Below are 14,437 nucleotides of genomic sequence, written 5' to 3'. Positions count from 1 at the left end.
ATGATCACTGTCCTGTGGGAGGGAGGCCTGCTGTCCTGCTTCCTCATTGCATTCTAGACTACAATGGCTGCTGGCTGAGTTTGCCTGGCTTTGAAGGCTGCAAAGAACCCGCAATTTTTTTTTTTTTTGAACCTGCAATTTTTAACCTGTAGAAGACACTAGAAAATTTTAGAAGAAGAAATTACCCTATTTTGTAACTTAAGTAATTAGTACGGGACATTGAGAGAAAACTGTAGATATAGAAATCTACCACTGTCTAAGCAACATTCCAACACATGTAGTCTTTACAGCCAACTTCTCTGAGAAATGTTTCCCAGTTGGGTTTTAATTCAATCCGGTACTGGTTTTGGCTGGCTCCGAGTAGAGGTCTCCTAGCCAGAAGTGGCTAGACTAGAGATGTGAAAGGGATAACATTTGACCAATGAAAAAGAAATCTCACACAGGAGTCAAGACTAGTCAAGACAAGTCATCCTGGTGACTTAAGTGGCTGCCCCATGCACAAGACCAACAGACAACTCTGTATAAGGACAGAAACAAAGAAAGGGCATCACGTTTCTGGGTCTTATTATCATTCTGGGTAGGATACTAACTTCCAGCTGAAAGGCAGGCTTTATTCCTCCCCATAGAGGAGCCAGGGGCTAGAGGATTGCAGCCTGAGCAATCGATGTGAAAGTGTTCTAATAAGATTGTACTTCTTAAAAAGCCCCTGGGGAAAAAAAAGCCCCTAGAATGAAAATAAAGGAAGAGAAGAGGAAGTATTTGATGTGGGAAGCAAAAGCAGCAGAAAAATTATTACATTTCCTTACTAGCTACAGCCCATTGACAAGTCCTTGAAACAGGCAGAGTGACATTCCTCTAGGGACTCAACTGCTTCCATGCTGATACTTTGCTAAAGGGCAAAAAGCAATCTCAGTCCAAAACACAAGATCCAGTAAGTCTACTTTAACATGTAAAAATCCCTTTGGAAACCTCCTTTCCTCCACCCCCTAGGATACATGTTGGCAATCATCCCCCAAGCATATGACCCACTGATATACATCTGAAGGGTCTCATGACTCGCGTTTTATTAGACAGTAATAAATGATATTTTTCCAACAAAAGCTAGCCCCCTCAATCTGGTGGGCAAGGACCTCAAGGAAACCTTGCTTCCAAAGTCCCTTAGAGACTTATTCTATCCCTAGCCTCCTCCCAACTTGAAAGTATATAATGGGCCACTCCTCATGACCCCAGTGCAGCTCTTTCTGCTCATGGGTCCTGTCCCCATACTTTAATAAAACCACCTTTTTGCACCAAAGATGTCTCAAGAATTCTTTCTTGGCCATCAGCTTCAAACCCTAATGTCTTTCCCAGATCACATTCATCCACTCTGATTTCTTTCAATGAGGTTCATATATTGCTAAACTAAAATAAATATCTAAACGTAAAAATGTCAAATACAAAAGTATGGAAAGGAGAAAAGAAACCAAAACAAAACAAAAACCTCATGGGCAGCCCCAGTGGCTCAGCAGTTGTGCGCCTCCTTCAGCCCAGGGCATGATCCTGGAGACGGGGGATCGAGTCCCACGACGGGCTTCCCTGCATGGAGCCTGCTTCTCCCTCTGCCTATGTCTCTGCCTCTCTCTCTGTGTGTGTGTCTCTCATGAATAAATAAATAAAATCACAAAAACAAAAACCTCAGAACACCAAGAAAGCTGGTAAATCTAGATCATTTCCTAACGAAACAAAAATTTAAGTGAAACTAACAGAGCATAATAACAGGATATTTTACATTTCTAGTGTGCTTTGGGACAGAGAGCAGAGAGACATGATTAATCCAATGAAAACCTGGAAAATAGATGACAATCCAGTGATCATCCCCATTTGGAAATTAATAGCCATCTCAGACTCCCTGCATCTAAACCAAATTCTTGATTTTCACCAAGGACCTGTCCCTTTGCTGATCCCCAGAGTGGTTTCATTGACTTAGTCTCCAGACATGTGCATTTTTAAAGCTATTTTTGTCATGTAATTTTACTACAATGCAGTCAAACACATAAATAGATTTGCTTTGGAATTCATTGAGTGTTTTTTTTTTTTTTTTTGGCCAAAGACACGATTAATTCTATAAATATTCCCTGTGTGCTTGAAAAAAATGAGTTTTCCCCCCTGGGTGTACATTTCTTTCTATATTTAATAGCTCAAATTTTTAAGATGCAGTATTTAGAGAATATATTCCTTAGTCTGAGTCTTTCTGCTTTTTTTTATCAACTTAGAAGAGGGTCGGGGTCAAAGCTCCAAGTGTTAGAAATGATGCAGCTGTGGATTACCATTTACTGCTTTATGTTTTTGAGTTTATGTCTATTTACAATCTTTTTTGACTCTTTAAAAATACATAACATCTTGGGGCACCTGGGTGGCTCAGTTTGTTGATAGATTCTTGATTTCAGCCCAGGTCATAAATTTTGGTTCAAGGGATCAGCCAGGAGACTGGGCTCCATGCTCAGGGGGGTGTCTATTTCTCTTTTTCTTCTCTCACTCTGCCCTTCCTCCCTATCATGTGCATGCACACATGCCCTCTCTCTAAAGTAAGTAAATAAATAAATCTTAAAAAATGCATAGTATCTTTATTCGTAACATAAGATGCTTTTCCCTTTAACTTTATCAGATATTAGTATTGAGATTGCCACCCCAGAAGTGTTTTGTTTAGTATTTGTTAGCTATATCTTTTCCATATTTTTTAAAAAATGAAATGATACTCATATAAAATTAAGAACTTTAAAAGTTCTGTGGCATTTAGTAAGTTCACAATGTTGAACAACTATTGCTTTTATCTAGTTCCAGAATGTTTTCGTCACCCTAAAAGCTAAGTCTGTACCCAGTGAGTAGTCACTCTCCACTCCCTCATCCTTTTTTTCTAAACCTTTCCATATTCTTATGTTTTGTGTTTCTCGAATATACCTTACTGTGAGACATTTGTTTCTTTTGTTTTTTCTAAGATTTTATTTTTAAGTAATCTCTACACCCAGTGTGGGGCTCGAACACATGACCCTGAGATCAAGTGTTGTGCCTGAGCCAGCCAGGCACCCTGAGGCATTTATTTCTTATTTAATAAAATTTAAAAACTGTCTTTTCACTGGTGATTTTAACCCAGTTACATTTACTCATATATTAGGAGTAATTATTATTATTTTTGGAAGATTTTATTTATTCATGAGAGACACAGGCAGAGGGAGAAGCAGGCTCCCTGCAGAGAACCTGATGCAGGACTTGATCCCAGGACCCTGGGATCATGCCCTGAGCTGAAGGCAGATGCTCAGTCACTGAGCCACCCAGGTTCCTCAGAGTCTGTTTTTTGGTTTGTCTCTCTCTCTCTTCCTCTCTCTCTCTCTCTCTAAAGATGCCATTTTTAAGTCTGGCCAGGCAAAATGGCATTTAGAAAGAAAATTAAATTTAAACTCAGTGACACTGTGATTTAAGGGCCAGTAGAACCACTTACCAGCTAAGGAGCCCCGAAAAAGGGGTTAAAAGGCTCTGATAGCTCCAGGATTGTAGCAGTAACAAGAGGGAATGTAGTACCAGTGCTTGGAAACAAAAACCACCTAATAATAATAATTCTGATTTTTTCCTCCCTTCCAGTTGAATCCAATTCCTAACTTCAAAATTTAAATTAAAGTAAATGAAAGTGTTGGGAAAATGAAAGTAATTAAGTGTTGCTCCTCTCCTAACACTCAAGGAAAGGAATCTCAAGAATGACTGCCTACATTGAAATGACTGTGTTTGGGAGGAAGCTATGGGACTTTGGCAGCTAAGTTGACCAGAAGACACGAGGCAACGCAGGGAGTATCTGGGTCCTTGGAGAGAAAATCACTTTTGGAGAGGCAGCTTGTTGCTCACTCCCTTCTGCACCTAGATGCCTGGAATCTCTCTCCCACCATCTTATTTGATCTTATCTGCAGACCTCAGTCTCTGTGCTGATCTAGGAAGGAAGGGAAATGTGGGAGGTCTGAAGGGTAGCACTTTCCTTTCAAGGATAGGAGGAGAATAACTGAGCACAGTGGGGGCAGCTCAGGGCAGAGTGGGCTGCAGCCTGGTCTGAGGACATGTATGGTGTCTGCAGGCTGCATTGAAGCTCAGGGCCCTGGGATCTGAACCAGAATGCAGGAAACATGTGAGATTAGACCTGGGCAATGTACACCTTTACTCTACCCCAACAGGCTGGATTACGGGTTTGTAGCTCTTCTCCTTTGACCCATTAGCTTCCACTCCCAACATCTTCTGTATAGAAAGTATGTGAACAATTTTATTTATTTTTTATTTTTTTGAATATGTGAAGAATTTTAAATCATTACCATAAATCATGATTTAGCTTAGGATCCAGATCTAGACAGAAGGAGGAGAGGTGAATGTCTAATCTCTTCTTTCTTATCAGGAAGGAAATTAGCATCGGAAAATTTACTACCAGTAAGTTAGAGGGTGAATTTAGAAATCCACCAGTGAGTGTGTCCATGGGGGATGGGGAGCTCTTTGCTGCCCCCTGTCCTCCTGGGAATGAATTTCTCCCCCAGGATTATGGGAACAAAAATTTAAACCCTAGACGTTCTTTGCCCAGTAGACTGTGATCCTGTTTCGGGTGGTCACTTTCCTCAGCATTATTCTGACAAAGGGGAAGAGACTGGTCTGCTAGAATCCAGGGTGATTGGAGTAACCCAGGTCCCCCAGGGCCCATCTCACAAATGAAGGAGCCCACCATGCTGGGGAAGAGATTGGAGAAGTGATGGCCATAGGTTTGGGGTGGCCTGACAGCTGAGGGGATGAGGAGGGATGTAGAGGGGAGCTGTGCCCTGCTCTTTACCCTCAGCTTGGGAGGCACCTCATGTGATCAGCTGAACTTGGAGCTGGAATCCACAGGATTGAGAGCCTCCCTAATAAAGAGGGTACTAGAGGCAGGCAGCATGGCAGTGAGAACTCAGGCCCTGGGGTCAGGCAAAGCTGGTTCAAATCTCAGCTCTGCCCCTTAAAAGATGTATGGCCATGCATGAGGGATAAACACTGAGCCTCATTTTCATCATTTGTGCAATAGGGGCTCAAAATGAACCCACCTCAGAGACTGTTGTAAGCAGTTAATAAGATAACCTACAGGCAGCATTTAGTTCAAGGATTGGCACATGGAAAACTAGTGAATGACACTGGCATCCTTATTCATATAGCATGGTCACTTGTAAGAGGAAGGACATCAAGGTGTGGAGAATAGGGGATGGGCTTGGGGAAGTGGCTAGAAGGAATGATGAGAGGATGCAGGGAGCAGAGGAGAACTTCTAGAAACAGAGGAAGCAAGGATTGTTACAAGAGCAGCCCACAGGCCCACAGACCTGGATCTGGTCCCAGGTGCCCACAGCAGTGCCTTCCTCCTTCCTCTGAGGCTGGCCTTACCACCCTGAGCTTCCCAGTGTCAGCTACTGGCAGCCCAGTTGAGCTGACTGGGGGAGTTTCTGGCTTCCTGAATGGGGAACATGGGCCTGACGACAGGCTTGGAGAGAACTCGTGTGGGGACAGTGAGTGTAAGGGTTGGGCAAAGTCCCCCGATCCTTGGATTCAGATATCTGGGCTGGAAGGAAGAGGTAGACTGTGGATCTGGCAAGGTTTCAGGGTTCAGAGAATCTTGAAGGCAGGCTGGGGGCTGAGGGCTGAGGATCATGCATTTGCCCTCTCCCCAACACTTCCCAGACTCGAAGATGCTGGTTAGTAGGTACACGGAAAGATTCTCATTACTAATCATCAGGAAAATGCAAATCAAAACCACATTGATGTATAGAATTGTCAAATTACTATGTTGGACACCTGAACCTAATATAACATTGTATGTCAACTACACGTCAATTTAAAAAACAATTTAAAAAAAACATCGAGATATCACCTCACACATGTTAGAATGAGTCATCAAAAAGATAAGAGATAACAATTGCTCATGAGATATGGAGGAAAGGGAAACCTTATGCACTGTTGGGATAGTAAATTGGGGCAGCTGAGGTAGGAAGTAGTTGGGGTTCAGGAGTGAATAGTTAAGAAAGAGTTCTTGAGATGTCTTTGGTGCAAGAAGGTGGTTTTATTAAAGGACAGGGATGGGACCCACGGGCAGAAGGAACTGCACTGGGGTTTTGATGGGGGACTGATTATATACTTTCAAGTTGGGAGGGAGTTAGGGATAGTGCACGTCTCTAAGAAAATTTTGGAAGCAAGGGTTCCAGGACCTTGAGGGTGCTAGTTATTGTTAGGTAAAGGTCATTTATTACTATTTAGTAAAAACTCAGTCATGAGACCCTTCAGATGTAAATCAGTGGGCCATATGCTTGGAGGATGATTGCCAGCATATGTGTAGGGGGATAGAGATAAAGGAAATTTCCAAAGGGATCTTTATATGTTAAAGGAGACTTACAGGATCCTGGGGGTCAAGATAATGTTAAGTGAAAATTTCCCCTTGGCCCTGTGGCAGCCAAGCTTCCAGGGGAAGGTCACTCTCCTTGTTGTCCCCAAGACCCATCAATGGATTGCACGTAGTAAGGAAATTCATTTTTTTTTTCTTTTGCCTTTGTTTCCCACATCACAGCCACTATAGAAAATAGCATGGAAGCTCCTCAAAATATTGAAACTAGAACTACCACATGATCCAGCAAGCCCACTTCTGGGTATTTATCTGAAGTAATTGAAATCACTATGGTATAGTGATACCAGCTCCTGCACAGTCATTGCAGCATTGTTTACAATAGCTAAGATACTGAGATAACCCAAATATAATATGTAGTGGAATATGTATATATATAACAGAATATTATTCAGCCATAAAAAGAAGGAAATCCTGTCTTTCATGACAACATAAGTGACCTTTGAAGGCATTGTGCTAAGGAAAGTAAGTCAGGAAAAGGCAAATATTGTACAGTCTCACTGATACATAGAATGTTAAAAAGCTGAAATCATAGAAAAGGACTATATTTGTGGTGGCCAGAGGTTGGGGGTGGGGGAAATTAGATTTTTGTCAAAGATTATAAGCTTTGTGGGTCTAGTACCCTACTCATTCACACCTACTACATATCTTTCAAAATATTTAGGTGTGACTGGACCCCAAGCTGACTCCTCAAAAACCAGGAGAGAATTAGATCTACTTTTTCTCTGGGGGTGGAGTTCCTGGTCACCAGGCTCATTTCTTACTTAATGAGGCTTGAGATCCAGCACACCCCCATCCCACCCCCAGTATCATGTGACCGGCCCTTCCGCATCTGTCATCTCACCCCTTCTTGGATGAACAAAGCCTGACCAATTTTCAGGGGGATGATTTTGCTCCTCCTTGTGTCGGCCAGAGATGTTGGGACATGTGATTTCTGAGTGATTTCCTACAGTGTTGATTCCTCCCTCCAAGTTGGGAGGTAATAACCACCAGTCCAGGAATTCTCAATAATTTTTTATTACTTAAAAAAAAAAACCCCGCAAAAAAACATTTAGGTGTGGCTATTCCTCTACAAGCAGAAACTGTAAGTACTGGTTTCTGCCATAAAACAAAAGCATGTGGGTGGTGGGAGAGAGAAGCCCTCGTTCACCTTTGTGGGCTCCACCATCTAGAGTAATTGGAATGAAGCTTTCTGCACAGAAAAGGAAATAAAACCACATGTGAAAATTGGAAATTTCAAAGCAAGAGATCCATGATGCCATGATCTGAGTCCTGAGGTTGCCTCCCTCAATCCCTGCGTGTTCCAGTACAGAAGTCAATGGATTCCTGGTTTTGTTTTTTGGTTTGCTTAGCCTCAAATTTACATTTCTGTCCCTGACAACTGAAACAGTTTCTGTTCAATCAGAAGGGGTTTTAGAAGTCTGTCACTCCTATCACATCCAATGGAGGAATCATTTCTCCACTCACAGGGTTGGTGTGCGAGGCTTCTGTTTGAAGCTCCCCCTTCCCCCCCAGATGGGCCATTTTCTCTTTTGATGCCTTTAATCATGAGAAAACTCTTCCTCTCATGGGACCTCCAGACCTCATTCATTATGTGTGTAGTGCAATGATTTCATAAACACGGGAGACATTTAGTTCAATGCCTAGAACACATTGCTTTAAAATCACAGCATGCTACAGTGCTTGGGTGGTCAGATGGTTGAGTGTCCAATTCGGTTTTGGCTCAAGTCATGATCTCAGGGTCCTGGAATCAAACCCCACATGGGGCTCCACACTCTTCAGGGTCTGCTTAGGTTCTCTCTCCCTCTGCCCCTCCCCCTTTCATAAATAAATAAATAAATAAATAAATAAATAAATAAATAAATCTATCTTTAAAATCACAGCATGCTCTTAATTCCCTTTAAGACACAAATATAGGGATCCCTGGGTGGCGCAGCGGTTTGGCACCTGCCTTTGGCCCAGGGTGCGATCCTGGAGACCCAGGATCGAATCCCACGTCAGGCTCCCGGTGCATGGAGCCTGCTTCTCCCTCTGCCTGTGTCTCTGCCTCTCTCTCTCTGTGTGTGTGACTATCATAAATAAATAAAAATTAAAAAAAAAGACACAAATATAAATGGGTAACTCTTTGATTATTTGGTTCTATTCTAGTGAATTTTTTTCTTCCCACTTCTGGATAAATGCCAGGAGGGCAGGGACCTCATCTTGCTTGTTCTGTGCTTGAGTTCCCAAGCCTGGAACAAAGAAAGCACTCAGCAAATGTTGGTTCTCAAAATGTGGGGTAGTTGGTTGGCTCAGACACTTACAGGACTCTACCGAGTGATAAAACAATACTTGTCATGAGAGAAAAATTCTCAAAAGGCCTGACATGCAAAAGAAGCCATTTTAGGTTTTTTTCTAAGTCAGAATAACTGTCTATAAACTTTAGTGAAACCAAAAACCTGATTTATGACCTGCCAGCCATGCATTGTACATCTGTCTTTTGAATGAGTGGCTTAAAGGAAGACCGTCTGGTCCTTGAGAGATTGACCAATGCTCCTGCTCCCTGCATTCCTTTAACTTAAAACTCAGGATTCCTGCCTATGTACTGTACACTATATCTAGTGCTAATCTATAATCTTTTGAGCCTTTACAAGATATAAAAAAAAAAAAGTATATAAGCTTGAAAAAACTTCATTCTCAGGAGCACTTTCTTCCCTGCGAAGAGTATGTTTCCTAGGCAGCTGTCCTAACCTGGACTGGAAGTAAACTCTCTTTCTCACTTTTAGAGATTCTAAAAGGTTTGTTCCTTTTGCATCAATACTACCTAGCATTTACCGAGCATTTCCATGCACCACACTATGAGGCAGGTGCTATTACTATAAGTTTTCCTGTTTGCACATGGAGGCTCAGTGAGGTCAATTTATGTCACTAAAGTCACACAGCCAGAAAGTGGCAGGGTCAGGATTTGAACCCATGTTGGCCTGATGTGAATCAGTTCCCTAAAGTAGGAAGCTATCCACGCTACCACATAAGTCTCCCCTTGCCTATTGAGTTTAAGAACCTGAAGAGAAATGAACAGTTCACACTGGTGGCCAGTTGGTCTCTGTTTAATAAATGAAAACAATAAATTAAAGAAAAAGAAAGAAAAAAACAAATCACCCGAGAATGCAGCTGAAGTGATGTCATGAGGTCTCCTTAGCAGGCAATTAGAATTTGTCTAAACCTGCCACCTCCAGACCCACCCTAACACTCCCTTTGCCATCAGTCAGGGCTCCTGGGCATGCTTGCTCAAGAACACAGGTAGATTAAAAATATTATAGATGTGACAGGCATTAAATAGCCCAGTGGGACATACTCCCAGCACAATCTGCCGAACTCTGCTGGCATAGTAATCCCTAGAAACCAATTCCAAGTTTTGTTAGTGAACAAGCCATGGGATTCTTGGTGACACTTAAGGGCTCATTAAAAGTTGGCTCACAATTCCCCATCTCAATTTCATTTGCAGAAATTAAAGAGTCCCTGAGGATCAGCCGCAGAGCTGATGCACAGCTCAGGGCTAAGGTGAAGATAGAGCCACAGATTCACCCCACTCTGGAGATTGGTCCCCAGATAGTTTTCAACTAAGGCTCAAGCTCCAACTTGGGCATTTGATCAGCACCAAGAGACTTTAGTGGGAATTGGAGGTGACATTCTCTTCCCCCATGCCACAGGATTCCCAGAACTTCAAACAGCCAAATGCTACAACATGCACACTGGGATCCTGGGCAGCAGAACCCAAAGCTTGCAAAGCACCTGGTGCTGAGCATGGCCACGGTGAGTGCTCCATGCTACAGAGTACACAGTGAAGATCTCTAGAGCTCTGAGGGCAGCTGAGAATTCTACTTCCACAGTAATGCTCACTGCACGGCATTCCAGATACCTCATCAGCAACCTTGCCCCTCCTTCTTCACTAGACTGGCAGCCCTAAGAGGGTAGGACCAATCTGAACTTGCTTAGTATTGTGTTCCCATAGCCGGGCATCTAGCAGATATTCAATAAAACTGGCTGAGAAAAGAAACGAGTCTCTCCTTACAATCCTATGGAAAGTCTGTGTGATGCAAAATTCCACCGACATGTGAATGGCTATTCCCTAATTTATCTGAAATTCACTGACATTACAGCCAGTATTCCTCTGTAAAATGTATGTCATCTAATGCCTGTTGGGAGTATGGGGTAATGTACTCTGTAATCTGACCCCCATTTCCATTTTAGGTCATTTTGAGCCACTGACTCCTCCTTGCTGCCTAAGACTGTCTGATGCCTTGGATGGACAATTATCTTCCCACCTCAGGTCCTTTGAACATGCTGTTTCCTTTGCCTGGTGTACCTTTCCTCTCACTCTGCCCCTGGAACAGAATGTCTTAGCTGAAATGTCACTTTATCCACAAACCCACCCTCCAGCCTACCCGGAGCCTTCTTGCCTCTACTGTCGTGTCCACAGGAACAGGCATGTCAGTCCTGGTCACTGGGGGCTCCCCAGAGAAGGGCTCAGACGTTGCATATACAGCTGTTGGATACATGCTAGCTGGGGCTGGACTTCCTTTCATCTGGAGATAAGAGTTATCTGGCACACAGTACCGAGGCTGGTCATGCTTATCAAACTAACCAACTCGTGTGGCCTGTTCCGACTTTACCCAGTTATCAAAGAGACCAGATCAAGCATGAGGCTTCCTCCATCGTGCACCATCACACAGCTGCCTAGCAAAATGAGGGGGCACTTCTTAAGCAAGACGATGACCAGCGGGTTGAAGAGTTTTTCAACTTAACTGTCCAATCCGTAGTGGGAATTTTGTCCTACAAATATTCATGGTGTTCCTACTTGGTGCAAGAGATGGAAAGTGACTGGACCTGAGTGCCGCCCCTAAGAGCAACAGGCAAGGAGTGGGGAGATGGGCGAGTGCTGAAGTCACTCAGATCCTGAGGTGCACCAGACTTCCGGGACACTACAGTCCTGTTGACTTTCCTGAAACCCATCAAGGTAAAAAGATCCAAAAAGGAAATCCACTGACAATTAATTTGCCACTAACACCAGAGAGTACTGCCACGTTCCTGTGTCTGGGATCAGATGGGAGACTTGGGGGAACCTGCCTCACACGCCCTGGGCCAGGGGTGCGGTGCCAGCGAGGGAAGCAGGTGCAGAACATTACTCTTGGGGACGGCCTGGGTCTGACTTGTCTCTCCGCCCACAGCTGTGAGCACAGATTCTGGCTCCCAGTGGGGGCTGATGAATGTAGGGAAGGAAACGACTTGGAAAATATCTCTTGGTCACTCCTGGGTCAGACCCAGTGCAGAGACCCAGAAATGCATGGGTCCTGCTTGGTAGAACAGCTGAGCAAAGCTACAAGGCTGTGGTTCGAGGGACCTTGGTTATTGGTCATTTTGTCTCTGGGGGCCACACACGGTTTGGCACATAGTAGGTCTACAAGAAATACCTGCGAGACAAAGGAAAGCATGGTGCCCATAGTTCAAGAAAAACTGAGGCTCAGGGAGGCCAAGCCACTTGTCCAGAGTTACAGCAGCTCCTCCAGGCAGGGCTGCAAGATGCAGCTGAGCTGAGACCTTGGGCTCCTCTCCATCTCCTGGCTTAGTATTGACCCCCTTCTGTGACCTTAGCCTAAAACCCTGACCTCTCTGGGCACCCAGAAGCAGCAACAAATGATCTTTTTCCTTGTCCTGAATTCATTCCTTGGTTGGACGTCCATTTCTCTGATGTCGTTTCCTGATTTGAGTGGTGCCAGGAAACCCCCAGATTGCCCCCATATCCTGGATGGGGCAGTGGGCTGGAGCTTAGAGGAGAGTGCTGTTGGGACCGTCCAGGCTGGCACCTCCCCCAGGGCCCAGAGGGGTGGTTCCACTGTGCCTCCAAGTCCCTTAACATTTTGGCCTTCTCTGACTTCCCAGGCTCCTCAGACCCCATTCTGGGCGTTTCTCCATGCATTTGCTTATGCCGGTTCCTCGGCCGGCCAGTCCCTCCCTGACGCCTGATGCCGTGTGCAGATCCTGTTCATCCTTCAGAGTTCAGCTCAGATGCCACTTCCCTCCTTTCCTGCCTGCACTGTAGGGTCTCGCAGCACAATGCATGTCCTTCCTCCACTGTTTTCTTTAATGCATTGTTATTGAATATTTACTTTTCCATTTAATATTTACCATTCCAGGTGCTGGGAACACGGCGTGTGACCAGTGAGATGCCATCTCTGCCCTCAGGAGGTCTGTAGAAGTCCAGTGGGAAACACAAACCCACAACCTGGTGATGGCAGCACCATGTGATGGGGGACTTCAGGGCAAGCTAGGAGTCAGAGGGCCACCTGGTCAAGTCAAGGGTGCAGGATGCAGGATAGGTTCCTGAAGGAGGTAGCCTATGACCTGCAACTGGTTGTTTGGAGCAGATGGGAGTGGGGCATGAGGAATGCAGTGGAACCTGGGGATGAGAGGTCTGGTACAGCCATAAAATTGAAAATGTTCCCATCTCATTTTAGCCTAGAGATGCAAAATAGAGATGGTGTTAGAATTGGAGACTTACCCAATACTCAGCCCTAAGGGAAGCCTGCCTTTTCCCCCCAGAATCTACCTGTGAGCCCCATCCAATGCCTGACAGGTATTTGGGGACTCCTGCTACTACTTATCCACAGACAACTTATCTTGAATCAGGCCAAGGCTCCCTTGCACAGGAGAGTGCTCACCTCATCACTATCAGCAGTCTAACATAGCAGGTGAGGACAGGCGGGGCTGCAGATTCCTTCTCAAGACAGAGCATGGGCATGTCTCTGTCCCTCATAGGATCCACTCCATACCCCATTGTCCAGCCTTCAGGCCCATGGGCTTGAAAGTTCCCAGAATTCTAACCCCAGATCTACTCATTGACTGTGAGTAGGAGCCCTTCCGGGTTATCTCACCCAAGCTGTCTCAGCATGTGGACATGATCCAACCACACACTCTCCACTTTTACTATTTTCTTTTTCTTTTTAAATTGGAGTTCAATTTGCCAACATATAGCATAACACCCAGTGCTAATCCCATCAAATGCCCCCCTCAGTGCCTATCACCCAGTCACCCCAACCCCCGCCCACTTCCCTTTCCACTACCCCTTGTTCATTTCTCAGAGTTAGGAGTCTCTCATGTTCTGTCAACCTCACTGTTATTTTCACTCATTTTCTCTCCTTCTCCCTGTTTCTGTGGCAGGAATTCCTTTTCCTCTGCTATCAGCCCAGAGAAGCCCTACTCATCCTTTTAGTCCTAGAGAGAGCATCCCTTCCTCCACATTTCCCATGCTGACCAGCAGATGTCTCCCTCACAGCCTTGCACATTGTGGGTCCTCCATCCTGGGTCTGGGTCTGGGTCTGGATAGGATATATCTCTGTGCCCCCAGCGCCTGTAACAGTTGCAAGCGGTAGAGACTCGAGAGATGCTTGGTGTGGCATTCAGTGGCAGAGCCACTTATACTGCGTGGAGTCCAACTCTCAAGCCTGGCATTGAATGTCCTGTAATGAAATTCATATATACATTGGGTTTTTTTTTTTTTTTTTGAGGGGGGTAGGGATTTGAGGTTTAAGGTTTGAAGTTTAAGTGTGCACCGAAAGAGAGAAATGGGGACAGGATTGTTCCTGGTCGGTGATAGGCACCAGAGAGAGTGAAAATTTTGAGACAATTATTTTTTTTTATAAATTTATTTTTTATTGGTGTTCAATTTGCCAACATATAGAATAACACCCAGTGCTCATCCCATCAAGTGCCCCCCTCAGTTCCCATCACCCAGTCACCCCCACCCCCAGCCCACCTCCCCTTCCACCACCCCTAGATCACTTCTAGAGAGGGTTAGGAGTCTCTCATGTTCTGTTGAGACAATTCTTTCCTATGTCTGAGACCCACTCAAACTCACTATGGTCCTGGGGGCCTGGAGTGCTCTTCCTGGAGGCCACTGACAGTCCTGGTGGACCCCAGATAGCAGAAGAGGACTTCCTTTGGAGAAGGCACTTGAAACTGAGAGACCCCAGATATTCAGGA

Source organism: Canis lupus, chromosome 20 (genome assembly GCF_011100685.1).
Source record: "Canis lupus familiaris isolate Mischka breed German Shepherd chromosome 20, alternate assembly UU_Cfam_GSD_1.0, whole genome shotgun sequence".
Taxonomy (NCBI): Eukaryota; Metazoa; Chordata; class Mammalia; order Carnivora; family Canidae; genus Canis; species Canis lupus.
The sequence above is the reverse complement of the archived record's forward strand: the minus strand, read 5'-3'. Positions refer to the sequence as shown.